Raw genomic sequence first — 24025 nt, forward strand, 5'->3', positions numbered from 1 at the left:
TTAGATCAACACCAACCAAGCTCCAAGTAAGTTTTTCTCCCAGGGTGAGCCCTGCATTTGTTGCTTCTTTCCCTGTGACAGAAATAAGACAGAGAAGGACCGATCTGATGTGGTTGAGAGGTGGGATGAGGGTTCTATTAGGGAAAGCATTCATTTTTAGAGTCAAAATAACATTAAATCATTTTCAAATAACATTAAATCGTTTACTTTGCAATTATGCAGAGAATGAACACTGATAGGGTGTTCCCTGAGCATAGCTGAGTGCCAACATCTGGCGTTACCTCTGGAATCCTAGAGGCCACATCTGCTGGCAGAGCAGCTTCTCCCAAGAGCCCCTTGGAAATTGGACTGGAAACACAGCTGCTGCATGAGCCAGTGATGTCAGGAAGGGGCAGGTCCTGACCAGGCCAGAAACCTTAGACTCTGTTCTGTCTTAAGTACAGAGTTAGGGTCTCTGCTCCTGGCCACAAAAAGAAATGACTGAAGTAGTAAAATGAAACCTTCAAAGTGATTGAGCATCTATAATGGGCCAGGTGCTGTCCTCTGCACTTGGTATGTGATGAGTCATCAATAATGAGATGGGTGCTAGTGTCCTTCCCACGTCTTCCCTTCTCTGAGTCATTCTCTAGATTGCTAGATATATGCAATGAATGTATTTATGTACATGTTTCCCCAAAATGGTATTCAGTGAAAAGTCTTCTTCCCACTCAGGCCCCCACCCACCCTGTTCCCATCCTCGAGCTCTACCTATTAGTATTTTCTTTTGATGCCTTCCAAACTCCTATATATATATATATATATACACACACACACATATATATATATCACATATATATTATTATTTATATATTTGCTAGTTATTTATATATTTATATTATTTATTATTAAATATATAATAAATATTTAAATATTAATATTAATATTATTTATTATTAAATATATAATAAATATTTAAATATGAATATTTATATATTTATTATTTATATATGACACATTTATATATATATATAAATGTATTAGTTATTAATCCCTCTCACTCCTATTCGTTTTCTTGGAGTTCTTTCCCTGTGAGCACTCAGAGAGACCATCCTGATTTTTTTAAAGTTGCATAGTATTCCACATTATGGATGTATCGTATTTATTCAGCCCTCCTTCTATTAACAAACATTCTGATGGTCTCTGATTATTTGCTGTTCACAGGCTGATACCTTGACTCCTTGTGTCTCTATTTCAATTGGCTAGAACTTCATGAGAAGGCGGGAGGTTGACAGGTATTCCCAAATTCCAACATGATCCAGCACCACCATCTTTCAGAGCAAAGAAGCAAAACATGCTTAGCAAAAGCCCCACTGTAAGATCTTACTACGTCAGGAGAGATTGCCATGTCCACCTTTTTCCAAAGATTCCAAGTCTCCTCATCCCAGAAGAAAAAAAAAAGGACATCTTGGACTAGGTAGTCTATATATGGAGCATTTTTTTTTTTTTTTACTATTATTTCAGGGGCATCATTACGATAATATAAAACTCAACCCAGACTAGCCCACCAACTCAAGAGGAGGCTAAGCGGGGAGGCCTTTCCTTTGCCTCCCTGACTGGACCCACGAGGGGCAGAGCAATCGTCCTACTAAGACATTCACTTCCCCAGCCCTCCCCCATTCAAGCCAGAGATGCATGCTTGAGGTTGTGAAAATGTCGCATGAGTGCTAGATTTGTCACCGAGAAATAATGTGTTTTTGCTTTTACCCCTTTAAGATTTTTATAAACAACAAAAAGCTGTTCCAAGCCACACCTTAGAATGCAACTAGCACCAAAAAAAAAAAAAGCCCAGAAAGAAAGAAAGAATTAGGACAATTTGGATGCCCTTTGATTTGTCCTAACATCCTTGCCCTCCCCAAACTCAGTTTTGCATTCTCAAACTATCTCCCCTTCATCCCTCCCTGCAGTTGATGCTGTTGGTGGCAGCATTTCAGGGCACACTAGCCTGGCTTTCAGTGACCAGCATCTGCATCTCTTTGTCTAAGGGCTCTCTCAGCTACCAGTGCCCACTCTGTCCATGTGCAAGGCAGGCTGGAAGGGCTCAGTAATTATTATCACACATCCCCTGCCCACCCCCCACAGCCTTCAACCAACGCTGACCAAAATTTATATAAATAAATAACTAGCTCCTTTGCCATTCTGGTGGGAAAACTCTAAGGATTGCATTTTATATTGTTTACAGACATGTCCTAGCAGATCGCGCCCAGTGTAGTAACTTGCTTGATAATGTACCATTTGTTGGCCTTCTCTTGCCCATCTCACTTCTCTACTCCCTGTGGGTGCTTCCTCCTTTTGCCAAATGAACCACTGATACTGGAATCCTTGTCTCAAGAGCTTCATGGTAACAGAAGTACTCCTAAGCAGAATCTCAGGACAAGATTCTGGGGGGTGGATCACTCGATGGCTTGATGGCACCAAGGACGGGTTGCTAGTGGCAGGTGAGGTGTTGCTAATTCCTAGGATACTGTAGCATCAAAGGACTAAGACTCTGGGTAGTGAACTGGGGTGGGACACAGTTGGGAATGGAATGCAATATCCAGCATCTGAGAGGTATGCAAGCAAGGTCATTGTATGGACTGTGGAACTGGTTGGTTGATTAGAGGTTAAGTGCTATAGGAGCACAGAAGGAAGAAAATGAAACACTCAAATCATTCAGCTGCCAATTCAAGTTACAATGCGAAAGCCAGGAGTCCCTAAAAGCCCTTGAGGAAAGCCTCATCTCCTCAGTCAGAGAGCAGACTGTGCTTAAAATCAAGCCTGGGATCCGACTCTGTGAATGGCAGAGTGACAAAGCAGGTTGGATTCAGAGCTCCAGCAGGTCTCCTACACTAAAGTAAAAGCCCTGGTAGGGAAGGAGTAGGGGAATTAACAATATGTAACAAGTACGGATCTGCCTTTCCCACTCCTATTGCCGCAGGTAGAAATAGTGTCCGAGAGCTCACGTAATGTCTGATTTATTATCGTCAAGGGATCTTGCATAACATTGCTCTGCCAAGGGACTTGCTTGACAGCAAAGGAGATATTACAATAACCGTAAGATATACTGGTCTCATCTTATACTCCATCACCCAGAGGCTATTTGCCGGATGTAAATTAAAAGGCACCTAGAGATTCTCATACTAAGTGAAGTCAGTCAGAAAAAGAAAGACAAATATCATATGATATCACTTATATGTAGAATCTAAAATATGGCACAACTGCTCCTATCTACAAAAGGGAAACAAATCATGGACATGGAGAGCAGACTTGGGGTTGCTTAGGGGGGAGGCGGGAGGGGGTGGGATGGACTGGAGTTTGGGGTTGGTAGATACAAACTATTACATTTAAAAGGGATAAGCAATGGGATCCTATGTTACAGCGCAGGAAACTGTCTAATCTCTTGGGTTAGAACATGATGGAAGTTAGTATAAAAAAAAGAATGTGTATATATATGTGTGTGACTGGGTCACTTTGCCATACAGCAGAAATTGAAGGAATATTGTAAATCAACTATACTTTTTTAATTTTTTTGTCTTTTTAGGGCCACACCCATGGCATACGGAAGTTCCCAGGCTAGAGGTCGAATCAGAGCTGCAGATGCCAGCCTACACAACAGCCACAGCAATGCAGACTCTGAGCTGTGTTCTGTGACCTACACCACAGCTCATGGCAACTCGGGATCCTTAACTCGCTGAGCGAGGCCAGGGATTGAACCTGCATCGTCCTGGCTCCTAGTCAGATTCATTACTGCTGAGCCACAATGGGAACTCCTCAACTACACTTTAATAAAATTTTTTTTTTTGATTCAGGAAATGTTAGGGGAAAAAAAAAAGATTAGAATGAACCCCTAAAAATGCAGGTAAGATGCCAGCTTCAAGATGACACCTTGTGGGGTGGGGATGCTTCAGGATGTAGCCTATATGTTGAACTAATGACCATGATACAGTACTGTGTCCTCAATAACTAGAATGCATAGGTTTGGATACCAAGGAGTTTAAATAAGAGTGGCTCCTCTTGCCATCATTCCCAATGATTCACTTAGAGAATTTGTACTTCTCACTCTCCCCACCTCAGGGTCTGCTAGGTTCTGGTGCAGAGGTTCATCACAGAACTGTGGCAGTCACCATGTGATAATTATGGCTGACTTTGGTGAGTGCAGTTGAGTCTCTTCATCCCTTCAAATTTAAAAGTGTTCTGAAACACTCTTAAATATTTTAATTGTGACTTTCAAGTTCTAGTCAATGAGAGTGATCTGGGAGGAAGAGAAGGCAAGGGAACATTTTGAGAAACTGAAATCATATACCATCACCATCCCCATCATCACCATCCCCATCCCCATCATCATCACCACCATCATCACCACCGAGTCCACCATCACCATCCCCATCATCACCACCATCACCACCATCCCCATTCCCATCATCATCACCACCATCATCACCACCATCACCATCCCCATCATCATCACCACCATCATCACCACCATCACCATCCCCATCATCATCACCACCATCATCACCACCGAGTCCACCATCACCATCCCCATCATCCCCATCATCACCACCATCACCATCCCCACCATCATCACCACCGAGTCCACCATCACCATCCCCATCATCCCCATCATCACCACCATCACCACCATCCCCATTCCCATCATCATCACCACCACCATCACCACCATCACCATCATCACCATCATTACCACCATCGCTCCCACTGACATTTGCAGAGGGATTTCAGTGTTAGTTGCTTCCACACTGGGCTGTAGGGAATCCTGAGGATTCTGACAACAGAGGAACATATGATGCCTAATAATCAATATTTAAACTGACTGTAGTAATCAGTATCAATTTTTTATATTGATTCTGAAGAAAATTCCTATTCATCAAAAGTATACTTTTTAAATTACAACCATAATTTCATAAGATCTTAAAGCAAAGATTTTAAATAAAAAATGTGTCTCTTTTTTAACTCACATTTAAAAATTAAATTACAGTTAATATATAATGTTGTGTTAGTTTCAAGTACACAGCAAAGTGGTTCAGTTACACACATATTTTTCAGATTCTTTTCCCTTATAGGTTCTTACAAGATACTGAATATACTTGCCTGTGCTATATTGTATTTCCTTGTTGTTTTCTTATTATATATATATAGTAGGGTGTATGTGTTAATTCCAAACTCCTAACTTATCTCCCCACTCCCCTGATATCCCCTTTGGTAACCATAAAATTGTTTTCTATGTCTTGAGTCTATTTCTGGTTGTAAATAAGTTCATTTCTATCATTTTTTTTAAGATTCCACATATAAGTGATAACATCATATTTGTTTTTTTCTTTCTGGCTTATTTCATTTAGTATGATCATCTCTAGGTCTATCCACACTGATGCAAAAGGCGTTATTTCACTCTTTCTTAAGAAAAATTTGGATGCACCTGCAGCATATGGAAATTCCCAGGTCAGGGATTGAACCCCTGCCATGGCAGCAACTGAACCACAGTAGTGACAATGCCAGATCCTTAACCCACTAGGCCACCAGGGAACTCCTTTCATTCTTTTTTATGGCTGAGTAATATTCCAGTGTATAGGTAAATACTACACAAAAGTACAACTTGGAAACCATAACTCTACATGGTCACTTTATTTTATTTATTACTCAAATGAATTTATCACATCTGTAGTTGTATAATGATCATAACAATCCAATTTCACAGGATTTCCATCCCAAAGCCCAAGCACATCCCCGCACCCCCCAAACTGTCTCCTCTGGAGACGGTAAGTTTTGCAATGTCTGTGAGTCAGCATCTGTTCTTCAAAGAAGTTCAGTCTGTCCTTTTTTCAGATTCTACATGTCAGTGAAAGCATTGGATGTTGGTGTCTCATTGTATGGCTGACTTGGCTTAGCATGATAATTTCTAGGTCCATCCATGTTGCTAAAAATGCTGGTATTTTATTCCTTTTAATGGCTGAGTAATATTCCATTGTGTATATGTACCACTTCTTGATCCACTCCTCTGTTGGTGGACATTTAGGTTGTTTCCATGTTTTGGCTATTGAAAAGAGTGCTGCAATGAACATTGGAGTACATGCGTCTTTTCGAGTCATGGTTTTCTCTGGATAGACACCCAGGAATGGGATTACTGGATCAAATGGTAGTTCTATGTTTAGTTTTCTTAGGAATCTCCATACTGCTTTCCACAGTGGTTGCACCAATTTACAATCCCACCAACAGTGTACTAGGGTTCCTTTTTCTCCACACCCTCTCTAGCACTTATTGTTTGTAGACTTTTGGATGCTGGCCATTCTGGCTGGTGTAAGGTGGTACCTCAGAGTGGTTTTGATTTGCATTTCTCTAATGATGAGTGATGTTGAACATCTTTTCATGTGTTTTTTGGCCATCTGTATGTCTTCTTTGGAGAACTATTCATTTAGGTCTTCTGCCCATTTTTTGATGGGGTTGTTTGTTTTTTTGGTATGGAGCTGTAGAAGGTGTTTATAAATTTTGGAGATTAATCCCTTGTCCGTCGATTCACTTGCAAAGATTTTCTCCCATTCTGTGGGTTGTCTTTTCGTTTTGTTTGGGGTTTCCTTTGCTGTGCAGAAACTTTTCAGTTTGATTAGGTCCCATTAGTTTATTTTTGTTTTTGTTGTCACTACTCTGAGAGGTGGATCTGAGGAGATGTTGCTGTCGTTTACGTCGGAGAGTGTTTGGCCTGTGTTTTCCTCTTAAGAGTTTGATAGTGTCTGGTCTTACATCTAGGTCTTTAATCCATTTGGAGTTTATTTTTGTGTATGGTGTTAGGGAGTGTTCTCATTTCATTCTTTTCCATGTGGCTGTCCAGTTTCCCAGCACCATTTATTGAACAAGCTGTCCTTTCTCCATTGTATATTCTTGCCTCCTCTGTCATAGGTTAGCTGGGTGTAGGTGCGTGGGTTTAATTCTGGGCTTTCTATCCTTTTCCACGGATCTATATTTCTGTCTTTGTGCCAGTACCATGCAGTTTTGATGACTGTTGCTTTGTAGTATAGTCTGAAGTCCGGGAGCCTGATTCTTCCAGCTCCATTTTTCTTTTTCAGGCTGTCTTTGGCTATTCTGGGTCCTTTGCGCTTCCAAACAAACTTTAAAATATTTTGTTTGAGTTCTGTGAAAAATGTCCTTGGTAATTTGATAGGGATTGCATTGAATCTGTAGATTGCCTTAGGTAGTGTAGTCATTTTGATAATATTAACTCTTCCAATCCACGAGCATGGTATGTCTTTCCATCTATTTGTGTCCTCTTTGATTTCTTTCATCAGTGTCTTATAGTTTTCAGAGTACAGGTCTTTTGTCTCATTAGGTAGGTTTACTCCTAGGTATTTTATTCTTTGGGATGTGATGGTAAACAGGATACTTCCTTAATTTCTCTTTCTGATCTTTCATTGTTAGTGTATAGAAATGCTGTCATTTTCTGCATATTAATTTTGTATCCTGCGACTTTGCCAAATTCGTGAATGAGATCTAACAGTTTTCTGGTAGACTCTTTAGGATTCTCCAGGTATAGTATCATGTCATCTGCAAATAGTGATAATTTTACTTCTTCTTTTCCAATTTGGATTCCTTTTATTTCTTTTTCTTCTCTGATGGCTGTGGCTAGGACTTCCAGAACTATGTTGAAGAGTAGTGGCGAGAGCGGACATCCTTGTCTTGTTCCTGATCTCAGCGGGAATTCTTTCTGCTTTTCACCATTGAGAATGATGTTAGCTGTGGGTTTGTCATATATGGCCTTTATTATGTTGAGGTAGGTTCCCACTGTGCCCACTTTCCAAAGGGTTTTTATCAGAAATGGGTGTTGGATTTTGTCAAAGGCTTTTTCTGCGTCTTTTGAGAGAATCATATGGTTTTGGTTCTTCAGTTTGTTAATGTGGTGTATCACACTGATGGATTTGCGGATATTGAAGAACCCTTGCATCCCTGGGCTAAGTCCCACTTGATCATGATGTACTGTCCTTTCAATGTATTGTTGGATGCGGTTTGCTAGTATTTTGTGGAGGATTTTTGCATTGATGTTCATCAGTGAAATTGGCCTGTAGTTTTCTTCTTTTGTGGAATCTTTGTCTGGTTTTGGTATCGGGGTGATGGTGGCCTCATAAAATGAGCTTGGGAGTATCCCTTCCTCTGCAATTTTTTGAAAGAGTTTCAGAAGGAGAGGTGTTATTAGCGCTTCTCTAAATGTTGGATAGAATTTGCCTGTGAAGCCATCTGGTCCTGGACTTTTGTTTGTTGGAAGTTTTTTTTTTTTTTTTTTTGTTTTTTTTTTTTTTTTTTTTGTCTTTTGCTATTTCTTGGGCCGCTCCTGCGGCATATGGAGGTTCCCAGGCTAGGGTCGAATCGGAGCTGTAGCCACCAGCCTACGCCAGAGCCACAGCAACGTGGATCCGAGCCGTGTCTGCAACCTACACCACAGCTCACAGCAACGCCGGATCGTCAACCCACTGAGCAAGGGCAGGGACCGAACCCGCAACCTCATGGTTCCTAGTCCGGTTTGTTAACCACTGCGCCATGACGGGAACTCCTCCTGTTGGAAGTTTTTTAATCAGAGTTTCAATTTCAGTTCTTGCGATGGGTCCATTCATCTTTTCCATTTCATCTTGGTTTAGTCTTGGAAGCGTGTACTTTTCTAAGAATTTGTCCATTTCTTTGGGGTTTTCCATTTTATTGGCGTATGGTTGCATATAGTAGTCTCTTATGATGCTTTGTGTTTCTGTGATGTCCATTGTTACGTCTCCTTTTTCATTTTGAATTTTATTGATATGAGTCCTCTCTTTTTTCTTGATAAGTCTGGCTGAGGGTTTATCAATTTTGTTGATCTTTTCAAAGAGCCAGCTTTTCGTTTCATTGATCTTTTCTATGGTTTTCTTTGTTTCTGTTTCATTGATTTCTGCCCTGATCTTTATGATTTCTTTCCTTCGACTAACTTTAGGTCTTGTCTGTTCTTCTCTCTCGAGCTGCTTTAGATGTAAAGTGAGCTTGTTTCTTTGAGCTTTTTCTTGTTTCCTGAGGTGGGCTTGTATTGCTCTAAACTTTCCTCTTAGAATGGCTTTTGCTGCATCCCATAGGTTTTGGAGTGTCATATCTTTGTTGTCATTTGCTGCTAGGTATTTTTTAATTTCCTCTTTGATTTCTTCAGTGATCCATTGGTTGTTTAGCAGCATGTTGTTGAGTCTCCACATTTTTTTTTTTTGCAGTTTTTTTCTTGTTGTTGATTTCCAGTCATATAGCATTGTGGTTGTAAAAGATGCTTGATATGATTTCAATCTTCTTAAAGTTACTGAGGTTGGATTTGTCGCCCAGGATGTGAACAGTCTACGAGAATGCTCCATGTGCACTTGAGAAGAATGTATATTCTGTTGCTTTTGGATGGAATGTCCTATAAATATCTATTAAGTCCATCTGGTTTAATGCATCATTCAGGGCCTGTGTTTCCTTATTGATTTTCTGTCAGGATGATCTGTCCATTGCTGTAAGTGGGGTGTTCAAGTCCACCACTATGATTGTGTTGATTTGTTGATTTGTCCTTTTAAGGTTGTTAGCAGTTGCCTTATATGTTGTGGTGAACCTATGTTGAGTGCGTAGATATTTCAAATTGTTATCATCTTCTTCTTGGATTGATCCTTTGATCATTATGTAATGTCCTTCTTTGTCCCTGAAAATATTCTTCATTTTAAAGTCTATTTTGTCTGTTATGAATATTGCTACTCCAGCTTTCTTTTGATCCCTATTTGTGTGAAATATTTTCTTCCATCCTCTCACTTTCAATTTGTATGTGTCCCTAGAAGTGAGGTGGGTGTCTTGAAGACAGCATATATATAGATCTTGTTTTTGTATCCACTCAGCCAGTCTATGTCTTTTGGTTGGGGCATTTAGTCTGTTGACATTTAAGGTAGTTATTGATATGCATGTTCTTATTGACATTTTATTAATTACTTTGGATTTGTTTTTGTTGCTCTTTTTTCTTTCCTTCTCTTGTTCTTTTCTGCCTAGAGAAGTTCCTTTAGTATTTGTTGTAAGGCTGGTTTAGTGTTGCTGAATTCTCTCAGCTTTTGCTTAGCTGTGAAGGTTTTGATTTCTCCTTCAAATGTGAATGAGAGCCTTCCTGGGTAGAGTAATCTTGGTTGGAGGTTTTTTCCTTTCATGGCGTTAAGTATATCATGCCACTCCCTTCTGGCCTGCAGTTTCTGCTCAAAGATCTGCCAATAACCTTATTGGGGTTCCCTTGTATGTTATTTGTTTCTTTTCTCTACCTGCTTTCAAGATTTTCTCTTTGTCTTTAATTTTGGTCAGTTTGATTAGTATGTGTCTCGGGGTGTTCCTCCTTGGGTTTATTTTATATGGTACTCATTGCGCTTCCTGAATGTGAGTGAGTGATTCCTTCCCTATGTTAGGGAAGTTTTCAGCTATTATCTCTTGGAATGTTTTTTCTGTCCCCTTCCGTCTCTCTTTTCCTTCTGGCACCCCTATAATACGGATTTTGGTACATTTAACATTGTCCTCTAGGTCTATCCACACTGCTGCAAAAGGCGTTATTTCACTCTTTTTTAAGAAAAAGTTGGATGCATCTGCAGCATATGGAAATTCCCAGGCCAGGGATTGAACCCCTGCCATGGCAGCAACTGAACCACAGTAGTGACAATGCCAGATCCTTAACCCACTAGGCCACCAGGGAACTCCTTTCATTCTTTTTATGGCTGAGTAATATTCCAGTGTATAGGTAAATACTACACAAAAGTACAACTTGGAAACCATAACTCTACATGGTCATTTTATTTTTATAACCACTCAACTTGCAGATGAGGAAAGTGAGATTCAGATGGTTACATGACATACCCAAAGTCATAGACTAGACATGAGCTGCACTGTGGTACAAAACCACACTGTCCAAAAAACAGAAACAAAACAAAACACTGGAGTTCCCCTGTGGCTCAGCGAGTTAAGGACCTGGTGTTGTCACTGCAGTGGCTTGGGTCACTGCTATGGTGTGTGTTTAATCCCTGGTCCAGGAACTTCTGCATGCCTCAGACATGGCCAAAAAACCAATCAAACAAAAACCCCATACCATGTCCAGTTCTCTTTCCCTTATATTCTACTACATTTGAGCATTGATGATGAAATATGTGTTTTAGCAATCTTGGTCATGACGCTTGTTCTGGTGAGAATGGGTCAGAGAACATTTTGTCAAAAATTCTTAGAATTTGAGCTGTTCCAAGAAATTCTCTAAAATATCTCCAATTCACTCCCTCCTGAGTTATATTCAACATATCTATTCCAGGGTCTGCTTTGATGGGACATGTTCTCACATCTTGTCCTACAAGTCTGCCACCCATCCGGAGCCTTTGGGCAACACTTGAAAATATCACATGTAGCGGTCTTCTGTTGCTGCAACACTGCTGCAATAGAAAAACTTGTGACTTGTGAAATCAAGCATTAATTTTTCTTATTCACAGATCTCTAGATTGGCTTAGGTGACTCTGCTTCAGCATGGGTTTGGGTCTAGTCCATGTGACTAATCCTGGGATCCAAGGAGAAAGGGCACTGGCTGCCCGAGGCATGCCTTTCTCATGGTGGTCAGAAGGGAAGCCAGACAGTGTAAACATTATTTAAAGACTCCGCTAGAGTTTTAGCCACTGACGGTCCCTTGGCTAAAGCAGGTCAGTGGCAAAGCCCAAAGTCAGTGGAGCAGTGGGGCAAGAGGCATACTATGTCCCAAGCTGCATGGGATTTGGGTGAAGATTTGCTGAATAATACTCTGATCTATCATGTCAGCTAAAAGTGTGATTCCCAGGAAGGGAGGTAAAGTACTTCTTCCCCAAACCCTCTAAATCAACAAACTGTCACTGTCCTATTAATCAAGTCAGTCCTGTAAGCTCTCAAGTGGAGACAATAAAAAAGGGACCTTTCTTTTTTAAGTTTTATTGAAGTATAGTTGATTTAGAATGTTGTGATAATTTCTGCTGTTTAGCAAACTGATTTAGTTATACATGTACACACACCCATTCCTTTTTGAGACTCTTTTCCCATATAGATCATCACAGAATATTGGGTAGAGTTCCTTGTGATATACAGCAGGTTCTTGTTGTCCAACTATTCCATATACCACAGTATGCATATGCCAATCCCAAACCTCCAATACCCCCCCAACGCCTCTCCCCTTTGGTAACCACAAGATTGTTTTCAAAGTCTGTGAGTCTGTTTCTGTTCTGCAGGTAAGCTCATTTGTATCCTTTTTTTTTTTTAGATTCCATATATAAGTGATGCTATGCAATGTTTCTTTCTCTGTCTGACTTACTTCATTTAGTATGCTAAATAATATTTTTGCAAATAGCATTATTTCATTCTTTTTTATGGCCGAGTAATATTCCATTGTATATATGCACTACATCTTCTTTACCTATCCCTCTGCTGATGGACATTTAGGTTGCTTCCATGTCTGGCTATTGTAAATAGCACTCCTATGAACACTGGGTGTGTGCATTTTTTCAAATTATGGTTTTCTCCAGCTATATGCCCAGGGATGGGATTGCTAGATCATATGATAGTTCTATATTTAATTTTTGAGGAATCTTCATACTGTTTTTCCATAGTAATTGTACCATTTTACATTCCCACCAATAGTGTAGGAGGGTTCCTAAAGGGACTTTTCTCAAGAGATCTAAAGGGAATGTGAAATGGCATTCTCCCAGACTGTACACCCCCAAGATGGAAAGTATCTAGTTGATCTGGGATACTTAAAAAACCCACTACTTCACTTCATCTGCCCTAAATCAAGCTGTCACGCCCCCACTCCCATCCCCTTCACAGAGCACGGGACCTGTAAGCAGAGAGATGAAGTAGATGTGGGTAATTTATAAGCTCCACCCTAAATAATCAGGGTCCACAATGGAAGTCATGGCCAAGATGCAGAACCCTGCAGTGGCTAGGGATACAACTCCTGAGTTTGACAACATAAGTTTCAACCTTCCTTATGCTCAATACTATTGGTTTCTCCACTCAGCTCCTCAACATCCTTGTTCCCTTCTACCTTCGAGAAGAATCCGAATTCTGCTCATGGAATGCCCCTCCTCAGGGAACAGTGACCCACCTCCAACCCACACCTCAGCCTAATTGGGATAATTCAGTTCCCTTTGCCAGTGATTAATTGGTTCAGGAAAAGGTCCATAACCTAGAACAGGCCAAGGAGACAGTGTGTCCTTGGAAGAGCTGGCTGGAAGAAGTAGAGGAGGGGCTCCTGGAAAAAGTCCCTTCACTGTAAGGAGAAATGGACCCTCCTAGAGCGGAATGGACCCTCTCTTCTTCCTCTGAATCTTGTTATGTCTAGGTATCACTTTTCTAGAGCCCTCTGTCTTCCTGAAGAGGAAAACTACAGGAAGAGGGCAGAGCAGAGAGATGGAAAGGACATCCCTGAATGGCCGAATCCACTTCCCCTGAAGCTCGCCCTAAGTCCTTGCTTTTCTATGAGATCACAAAACATCCCAGGTCCTGACTCTTGACTCACAGCTCAACCATTTTGACCAATATCCACCTCAGCCACTTATTAGCACTGTGTCTTTGGGCAAGTCCCTTGATTTCTCTAACTCCACTTTTGCACCAGTACCTATGGCACAGAATTGTTGTGAGGAATCCATTCTTCAGAAACAATAGCCAGAGGGGCAGATATTTATCTAGAGCTTACAAAATGCCAGGTACTCCAGGTACTGTTCTAACACATTTTATGTCATCTCAGATAATCCTCATAACCCATTTTTTTAAAAATAAGAGCTCTACTGAGATATAATTCACATACCATACAATTTGCCCACTTAAAGTATAAATTCAGTGGTTTTTAGTATATTCACAGAGTTCTGTAACCATCACCCTGATTTTAGACCATTTCCATGAAATGGAAAGAAACCCTCACTCCTCATTGCCTCAACCCTTCAAACATCTGACAACCACCATCTACTTCCTGTCGCTATGGATTTGCCTATTCTGGACATTTCATATAAATGAAATCATAGGCTATGTGGTCTTTCATGACTGGCTTCTTTCAATTAGCATAATGTTTTCAAGATTCATTCATGCTATAGCACATAACAGGTCTTTATACCTTGTTAGTGCCAAATAGTATTCCATTGTGTAGCTACACCTCTTTTCATATACCTACTCATCAGCTCATGGGCATCCTTGCTAACCAACACCTGTCGTTACCTGGCTTTTTGATGACATTCAGCCTAGTGGAGTGAAGAGGCGTCTCATTGTGGTTACTTTGCATTTCCTTGATGTATAGAAGGAAGTACTATTATTGTATCTATTCACATGAAGAAACTGAAGCACAGAGAGGTTAATTGAGTATCCAGTGTTAGTTAGTAAGTGTACAGATCTCATGGACTCAGCCGGATATGCAGAAGCAGGGTTGTTGCCACACTGTGGAAAAAAGAGAGAGAATGTAGGTCTATCTGCAGGGGTTTATCCCTACAGAAGACCATTTTCCAGCTTTCAAAGAATGAGGAAGGCCCATTTATGCTGCAAGAAATGAGCTCCAACACACATTGTTAGTGAAACAGTCAGTCACAGACTATGTGTATGACATGAACCTATAGACATAAAACTGCAGGTATCAATATACTTATAAAATGCTATAGATATAGATTGGAAGGCTGCACCCCAAACCTCTTAGGTAATAAGCTCCAGGAGAGCAGAGATCTTTGGAGGTCGTGTGCTGCTGTATCACCAACACCTATAACTGGATGTCGCCCATAGCAGCAGCTAAAGAAACTTCTGCTGTGAAATGAACAGTTTCTATGGCGAGAGGAATGGAAGGCAGGAGTGCACGCAGAAGAGCTCACGTTTCACTCTGCAGAGACATGTCCTCTATGCATGAATTTATGTAGTAGCTGTATCATTTTGACACAGAAACACAATAACCTGGAATTCTCCCGGCCTTTTGTAAGAAAAAAAAAAACAAGGCCAGGTATGGAACAGAACTGGTATGGAGCAGACACATGGCCTCGGTAGCTTCCCTGGACACACTTCCCCTTCCTGGGCTGGAGTGCCTCTCATTGCAAGTGGGTGCAGCTCCCACCTGGCAGCGCTTCATGCCTGGGATTCATGACCTGCAGGGGAGACAAGCCTGTGCCTGCCCGCTGGGCACCCCTGCCCTGGTCGATAAGCTGCTCTTGCAGTTAACAGGACTCTGAAGTCAAGAGGCCAGCCATGAATCTTGTTTTCATGCCCGAGAAGATCTTAAAAATCAATAAGCATTAGACGGACACGGCCAAGTATTTTTGTTTCTATTGTTTTTCAATATTTGTTTAATTTGTCGTCCCCACCGAGCTCTCCAAGGAGGCCCACGGATCAAGGGCTGCTAATGAAACAGGACAGGTGTTCACATCACATCATTCAAGGCTAGGAATGTGCTGAGTGGGTTAGGAGACAATTACAAACAACAGGGGGCTGTGGCTTAACAGGGCCGGTAAGCTTAGGGTCCAGGACTGACCTGTAGATTCCAACAGTTGCAGGGGACAAAATGGTGAAAATGGCACGTTGCCCCCAAACCAATGGTTGGCAGAGGTGAAGGAGAGAAAGACAAGTCAGATGTATAAGAAGCCGCTCCTCGCAGATGAAGGGGGTGGTAGGGATCTGCTGATACCTTCTCCATTTCTTAGGAAGAGATCTCTTCTCCAACCATGGGACATTTTCTGTCCCACGGTTCGGGCTAAGAAGGGGGCAGGTGGTCCGTGGGGTAGGGTTTGGGCGCCATCTTGGACTCCCCTTGTGCATAACTGTTTAATCACCAAGTCTTCTTGCTGTCGCTCCAAAATAACTCTCTCCTGTCCATTTTCTCCATGTCACTCTTACTTTTTTTTTTTTTTGCTGTGCCCATGACATGTAGACGTTCCCAGGCCAGGGATCAAACCTGTGCCCCAGCAGTAACCTGAGCTCCAACAGTGTCAATGCTGGATTCTTAACTTGCTAGGTCACAGGGAACTCCCAAGGATACATTTTTCATTTTTCATTTTTCATTTTTCAATTTTCATTCACCATTACCACGTGCCTTCGTGTGTGCAACCACTTCCTAAGCAGCCTTCTTGCTTTCCTCCCAATTCCTTCTTCACATGGACAGTGACAGGACTCAAGAGGTAGTGTGGCCTAATGGTTAAGAGCCACTCCTCCAGGCTCCTCTGGATTTGTGACCTGGGACAGGTCACTTAACTCTGCTCGGCCTCAGTTTGCCCAAACTCTGAAACAGAGATGCTAATTCTGTAGGTCCCTAGGAAAGACACAGTGAGGATTAAGTAAACTCATCTAGATGAAGTGTTCAGAACAGTGGCTACCGGAGACTAACAGTTGGTTACTCATGAATGGTATCTTTCTCCCCATTTATACCAGTGCCAGGACAAAAATCCAAACCCTCCTACCTAACCCAACTCTGCAGGACCTTCTCGCCTTTCCCTTCTCACCTCTCGGTGACTCCTTGCTTCATATTCTAGACTCACATCCAATGTCCTTTTGTTCCTCTAGCAACACAGGCTACCAGGTCTTCACACATGCTGTTCCCTCTGCCTGGAACATCCTCCTTAAGTTCTTCCCCAGCCTCCTGCCTGTTGACTTCTCATCAGTCAGGTCTTAGATGATATTTTCTTTGGCATGCTTCTCTCACCCATCAAATCCAATCAGGGGCCCTTCTTTGTGTGTCCATAGCATCCTTACGTCCCATCCAGGCACTTGGTGCTTCACATTTTAAAATTTTTATTAGGAACGACTTCACATAGAAAGTCAAAAGCCAAAAGAACGACAGAGTAGTCCATGAACTCTCACATTCTCCCAACAAGTCACGCTTCACCACCTCCCCCTTCTCTCTCCATATATACATGCACACACACACACACACACACACACTTTTGTTTCCAAGTATACTACAGACATCATGACCTTTCAACCCTAAATGTTTCAACTTGTAGCTCCAAAAAGGAAAAAAGCTGAGGGGTATTTTCCAACCTAAATTATAAGACCAGAGCAACACCAAAAAAAAAAATCATTCTCTAATAACTGAGTACTTGGTTCCTATCCAAACTTCCCCAGCCCCTCCCTAATTCCCTTTTACTGTCTTTCTGCTACATTGCATTTGAATTGCTCCTTTCCTGGGGCTGTGAGCTCTGAGAGGAATGGAATGTGTCCCCTTGAGAGCACTAGCCCTTGGTAGGTATTTGTTGAAAGAATAATCCCACTTCCTCCTGTTAAAAAGGTCTTCAGCCCAGCTGCCCCCTCCACCCATGTGTGTGCACGCGTGCTCAGCTCCCACATTCTCCTGGCCCAACCACCCTTCCCTGTCATTGCTGAGGCCCGGGCTGCAGTTTGGCCCTTCAGCCTCCCTTGCCCAACTCCCCGAGTCCCAACCCCCCAATGCTCCAATGGGTCCCCGTCCTGCCTCAGAGCTCACTCTCTAAAAGGTAGACTCACTCCAGCGGCTTCTCTGCTTCAAGCCCTGTGGGTTCTCACCGGGGTCCAGCCTCCCTCTCCAGCCTCAGGTGTAATGTGGTGGCTCCCAGCGTCTCCCTTCTCCCTGTCCCAAGTCCTGCACCCCCACCCCCACCCCCGATCTCGGAGTTCTGGCCATTCCCAACCAGCTGCTGGTCTCTGATCACATGATGCTTTTCCATTCCCTCCACCTGAAACACCCTCCTTACAGCATTTCACCTTCCTCTGAGAACCGGGACAGAAGCTTGGACCGCACTTCTTCCACGGCCCTTTCAACAGCCCGTCCCTTTTCTGGCAGAGCGGCCACAAAGGCCCTGGGCATAAGAGTTGTTCACTAAACAATTGCTCAGTGGATGAACAGAAATAGCTTCCTCTCCTTCCTCCCTGGTCTGAGTCAGCTGCAACCCCAGCCCATCCCAGTCCAGTTCTGTGTGCCCCCGATGGCACCCCAGCCCAGCCCAGCCCGGCCCAACCCTGGGCTGCCTCCAATGGACCCTGGACGCAGCCTTAGCGAGCAGCTTCTAATCAGCTGCCGGACCCATTTTTCACCCTCCTTTTCCTAGGAAATTGTGCAAGGATGGGCAATGGCAAGGGACATTTCATCATAACCTACTCAGGAAAAGAATCTGAAAGTGAATGGGTATCTGTACAGGTATAACTGATTTACTCTGTTGTATGCATGACACTAACACAACTTGGTTAGTTCAACTATATTCCCATCGCACTTTTTAAAAAAAGAAAATAATTAAAAACTAAACCAGGAGTTCCCGTCGTGGCTCAGTGGTTAAAGAATCTGACTAGGGACCATGAGATTGTGGGTTCAATCCCTGGCCTTGCTCAGTGGGTTAAGGATCTGGCGTTACCGTGAGCTGTGGTGTAGGTTGCAGACGCGGCTTGGACCCAAGTTGCTGTTGCTGTGGCTCTGGTGTAGGCCGGAGGCTACAGCTCTGATTTGACCCCTAGCCTGAGAACCTCCATATGCCTCGAGAGTGGCCCAAGAAATGGCAAAAAGACAAAAAAAAAAAAAAAAAAAAAAAAAAAACACTAAACCAAAAAATTGCTTAAAAATAAAAATCTTTATATTTTAAGATCTTTATTAGGTAAAGAACCCCTTAGGAGACAGAAAGTAAGATGATGCATCCCCTTCTGCCTCAGATGAGGCTTTCAGAACATAATATTGCTTCGATGCACCAAAAGAATCTATTCCACCCCTTTGTCATGATTCCATGGATTAAGTTATCCTGGGGGAGGGGGAGGGGTTTCAAGAAGCAGAGATCCCTTGATACCTGGAGGAAACTCTCATACTGTACCTGTGAAGGTTCCTGATGGACTTGTCACCTCTGGCCCAGCTCCTGCATTACAGCTGGAGCACAAGCTTTTTACCTTTATAACAAAGGCCATGTGACGACACAGGGAAAAGATACCATCTACAAGCCAAGGACAGAGGCCCATACCTTGGCCCCAGACTTCAAGCTTCCAGGACTCTGAGGACATAAATTTCTGTAGTTTAAGCCACCCCCTCTGTATATTAGCTTTGGCAGTCCAGGCTGACTAATACAGACTGCTCAGATGCAGGGGGACTAAGAATAGTCTCAGGCACCTGCTTCAAGGGACTGGCAGCTTAGAGGGTTTTCTGAAGAATCCACAAAATCCAACCATGAGACAAAGAATCAGGTTAATTGCCTACCAGGCCCAGCCAGGGGGATGCCAGCGTCCCACAGCGTTAACCAGGTGAGAACTTCCTGCTCCCCTTCCTTCCCCCTCTCCCACCAGGGGGCAGAAGCCTCAGTTAGCCAGGTGGAAGTACTGGGTGGGAAACCAGAAACTGACAACAGACTCCCTTTCCCAGCTCCCCCCGAGAGGCAGGGGAGGTGGTGGCAAAGAGGAGTGTCCGCTTGGAAGGAAGTTTGAAGGTCTGGGTTATTGCACAGACCTGGATGTATCAATTACTCAACTGAGACATTGTTGAAACTAGAAAGGTAAGCAAGCAGAAGAGCCAGGGACCTGCCCTAATTTTCACCCCAGGGCAAGGAAAGAGTAGGGCCCTACAAAAAAATTAAGGGGCAGAGATAGACAAAAATAAAGCTGGCTTCCTGCATATAGCCAGCGAGTCCTGTTTATTTAACATCTGTCCTCCCACCTATGTGGCAGCTTGGCCTGTCTCTGGCCAAGGAAGAGGTGACACACATTGAGCGATTATCATTCCAAATCCCTCCCTGTCCCCACCGGGCAGTTCCATCTTCTCGAGCTTGGCGAAAGCTGAGGACAACAGGCGAACCATTTAAGAGCGTCTGAGTTTCTGAAATGGATAACTCAGTGCTGCTGTTCGGCAAAGCCAGGGACGGAACGCCACACTCCAGGCCTCGTGACCCGGACAAAGAGACTCACTGCAAACCAAGCATTACTCACAGGGCTGGGCAGGCATTCGATTCACCTAATCCTGCAGAGTATTCAATCAGAATTGTGTTCAAACCCTGATTCTGCCCCCAGACAGCTGTGCGATCCTGGGTAAATTGCTTAATGTCTCTGTACTTCATTTGTAAAAAGGGGATGATTAAAGTTAACTCATCCCAGAGAGTTATTATGTAGAATTAATGAGGAAATAGAAGCAAACCATTTAGAACCTTGCCTGCCACCAGGTAAGGGACTCAGTACACATAGTTATCATTAGAGATCAAAGTCCTTCCAAGTGGAACCCTGCAGTAAGCTCGGTCTATTGTAAAGACCATTACACAAGAGGCACGGTGGTGTGCAGCACAGATTCTAGCACCAGGCTGCCTGGGTGGCACTCAGGCAAGAATGGAAAGCACGTTGTATTTTCTATAACTGCTATCAGGACAGTCAGCTCCACATAGTCATATGTCTACATGTCCGACACACAGAGTTAGCGCTTCATGATGGCAGCTATCATTAGAGGACTAGTCATCTCAACAAACCCACGGGGACCTTGACGTTTCCGGTCACCCAAAGACATCAAAGGCATGGAGTGGAGATCAGACAGGAAGAGTGCTTCCCTAGTCTAGAGGCTGCCGAACTTGACCTCAGTAGCTTTTTCATCTTTGTTTACCAGCAGACAGCGGCTCTCAAGCAAACAGGGTGTCTTGAAAGCAGAAAGCCATCCTCCTCTGGCTAGACCTGCAGCCGTGACCTCCAACCCCCACGCCCCACCAGCTGCTTCCAGACTCTCACCTGCGTTCCCTGGTCTGGTTCCTTCCTCCAGGGCAGGTCCCACCTGGCCAGGGAAAGGTGAGGTGCCACAGCCTTTCAGCCTCCATGGAGCCCAGCTCTCCCTGGGCCCATGTGTCCACTCAGCTCCCACTGCTCGGGGCCCCGAGGACTGCCAGAGGAGCAGGCGGAAAAGATGAAAAGCTGACACTCCCCGCAGGAAGTAATTGTTTAGCTGTTTTCAGCACTGAAAAAAACAAGCGTAACATTGGAGAAAGGAGAGCAAAGTGCCATTCAAGGCCATTGTCACGGCCTCCTCTCTGTGCATCGAGGAGACAAAGAGGCCCTGTGTGGGCGAGGACAATGCTCCGTGTTACCAGCCACTTCTGTGTTACTCCTGGGGACGGGAATGAGGCCACAGTGCCCTCCCGGGCCTGATGCTCACTGGACTTTGCTAATCACAGCCACCCGGCCAGTCAGCACTGGGAGAGCAACTTCAGACTCCCAGCCCACAGTGTTCTGTAATGGGGAGCAGGCGACACCCCATCAGGGGTGAGCACCTGGGTATGCGCCAGTCTTCTGGGCATGGCAAATTGCCAAGTACCCCTTTCCTTTCCCTTGCCTCCTCTCTTAACATGTTTTCAGAGACTCACCACAAGTTAGAGCTGAAAAAAAATCAGGGTGTCATCTCTTCAAATCCTCCAGTGCCGGCCTCAGGGCAGCCGCAATTGCTAAGACCAGATCATTCCTTACATAGTAGCGATTGCACCCCCTTATTAACCAGACACCCAGGTAGGAGCAAGCTCACAAAATGAGGCTCCTGACTTTAAATCCTGGTCCTGCTACTAATTACCCAAGCACTGTCCGTTTTTTTTTTCTCCCAGCCTTAGTTTTTCCACCTGTAAACTGGGATCATTCTTGGGTTAGTGAGGATTAAATGAGTTAATACATGTAAAACTCATAGAGAATTATGTGGCTTATAAAAATTGCTCTAGAAGCATGAATGACAAATTAGACGCTCACATTACACTTGCAATTTGCTTAGACTCATGAGGAGATGCTAAGGGCATGGCTGGAACCCCAGGATCTCAAACACCCAAATTCAGCCTCACCACCTATTATGGCCTAAGTTTTCCCCATTAGGTCCCTCAGGGAAGTTGGGCACCCAACAAATATCCACAGGGATAAGGCAGGTGACCAATGTATAGAGAGGACCAACGGCGACACTGCAGAGAGCAATGGGGACAGTGGGGATTCAAGCACTCGTGCCAGTGTTTGGGGGCAGCCAGGGCTCAGCTCTAGGCAACTGTTGTAACGTGAAAAGGTAGGAATGGCATGGCCAGGCCCGTCCATCTTTAAAGCAAAGCTGGAAAGCTAGATCTTTGTGTCAGATTTCCCTATTTTGAAACTGGTGTTTCCCGAGACACTGTTCATACAAAGTGAGCCTGGAATCATGCAGCTTGTGATGCCCGATCTGGACACAGAGGGCATTTCCAAGCCAGCACATATCTGTCATTTTCAGGTCTTCTGGCCTCAATTTGCCTGCAGTTTCCTGGTGAGATGATCAGGTCACTTTAAAGCCCCTCCTTGACCTGGAGCAAGTGGCACCAGATCAATAAAGATGAGCAGCCCTGTCTCCCTGGATACCTGCCCTCATCTCAGTTCATGAATTGGGAGTGAGGAAATGGAAAACCAGGGGCCTCTCCCTAAAGTGCCACAGCCCTTTGGCCTACTCCACCTACTGCTGGTGTTCCTCTGATAAAGCCTGGACTTAAGGGTGGGACCAAAGGGAAGACTGAGGGCTTAAGCCCCCATAATCTCCATCACCTCAAGTGCACATAAGTAGTCTAAGTGACCAAAAGTGCTTGCGAGGCACACACAACTTCCAAACAAGATTGCTCATAATGAGATAGCACTTCCCACCCACTGGGATGGCTATCCTCCAAAAGACAGATAATAACAAGTGTCAGCGAGGATGTGGAGAAACTGGAACCCTCAGACACTGCTGATGGGAATGCAAAATGGTGCAACTGCGTTTGCAGACAGTCTGGCAGTTCCTCAAAAAGTTAAACACAGAGTTACCATATGATCCAGCCATTTCACTCCTGGGTATACACCCCAAGAACTATGAAAACATAAGTCAACCCAAAAACTTGTTTGAAAGTGTTCATGGCAGCATTACTGATGACAGCCAAAAGGCAGAAACAACCCAAGTATCTATCAACTGATGAACGGAGACACACAGTGTGGTATATCCACACAATGGAAATTATTCAGCGGTCAAAAGGAATGAAGTACTGGAGCTCCCATTGTGGCTCATCAGTTAACAAGCCCAACTAGCATCCATGAGGACAAGGGTTCGATCCCTGGCCTCGCTCGGTGGGTTAAGGATCCAGCGTTGCCGTGAGCTGTGGTGTAGGTCACAGATGCAGATGTGGCTCAGATCCCGAGTTGCTGTGGCTCTGATTGTGCCCCTAGGCAGGAACCTCCATGTGTCACAGGTGCAGCCCTAAAAAGACAAAGGACAAAAAAAAAAAAAAAAAAAGGAATGAAGTCCTGATACAGCCATAAAAACATTAGGACAACCCACTCAAACATTAGGCTGAGTGGAAGAAACTATTCAAAGACCACATATCATAAGATTCCATTTATATGAAACGGCCAGAAGAGGCAAATCTACAGATACAGAAAGGAGATGAGAGGTGGCCCAGGGCTGGGTGTGATGAAAAGAGTTGGCAAGATAATAGCTAAAGGGTATAGTTTCATTTTGGGGAATGAGGAATTTATTCTAAAATTGGCTGTGTGATAGTTACACAACACTGTGAGTATACTAAAATCCATTCAACTGTACAGGTTCAGTGGGTAAATTGCACATGTGAATTACATCTCAATAAAGCTGTTACCAAAAAAAGAACCTCAAGGAGTTCCTTCCCTGGGGCAATAGGATTGGCAGCATCTCTGGAGCACTGGGGTGAGGGTTCGATCCCTGGCCTGGCACAGTGGCTTAAGTATCTGGCAGTGTGGCAGCTACAGCATAGATCACAGCAGTGGCTCAGATCTGATCCCTGGCCTGGGAACTTTTGCGAGGTAGCCAAAAAAAAAAAAAAAAAAAAAAGAAATTCAAAACTAAGATTGCTGCCTTTAATCAAACCTTCTATTAAAAAATTCTGTATCCAGGGTTTCCCATTGTGGCTCAGCCCAACTAGTAACCACAAGGATGTGGGTGGGTTCAATCCCTGGCCTCGCTCAGGGGGTTAATGATCCAGCATTGCTGGGAGCTGTGGTGTAGGTTGCAGATGAGGCTCCAATCCCACGTTACTGTGGCTGTGGTGTAGGCCAGCAGCTGTAGCTC

General features: G+C 43.7%; 1 protein-coding gene across 3 annotated transcripts in view; it reads right to left on the reverse strand.

Moving 5' to 3' along the window:
- The window catches only part of PRR5L (proline rich 5 like), a 165778-nt gene extending 144850 nt beyond the window's left edge, over positions 1-20928 (reverse strand). For all 3 annotated transcript variants that reach the window (XM_021083178.1, XM_021083180.1, XM_021083177.1), the window contains exon 1: positions 20698-20928. The gene's annotated coding sequence lies outside the window, so the exon portion shown is untranslated. The remainder of the gene's footprint in view (positions 1-20697) is intronic.

The sequence above is a fragment of the Sus scrofa genome, chromosome 2 (genome assembly GCF_000003025.6).
Source record: "Sus scrofa isolate TJ Tabasco breed Duroc chromosome 2, Sscrofa11.1, whole genome shotgun sequence".
NCBI classification, from domain to species: Eukaryota; Metazoa; Chordata; class Mammalia; order Artiodactyla; family Suidae; genus Sus; species Sus scrofa.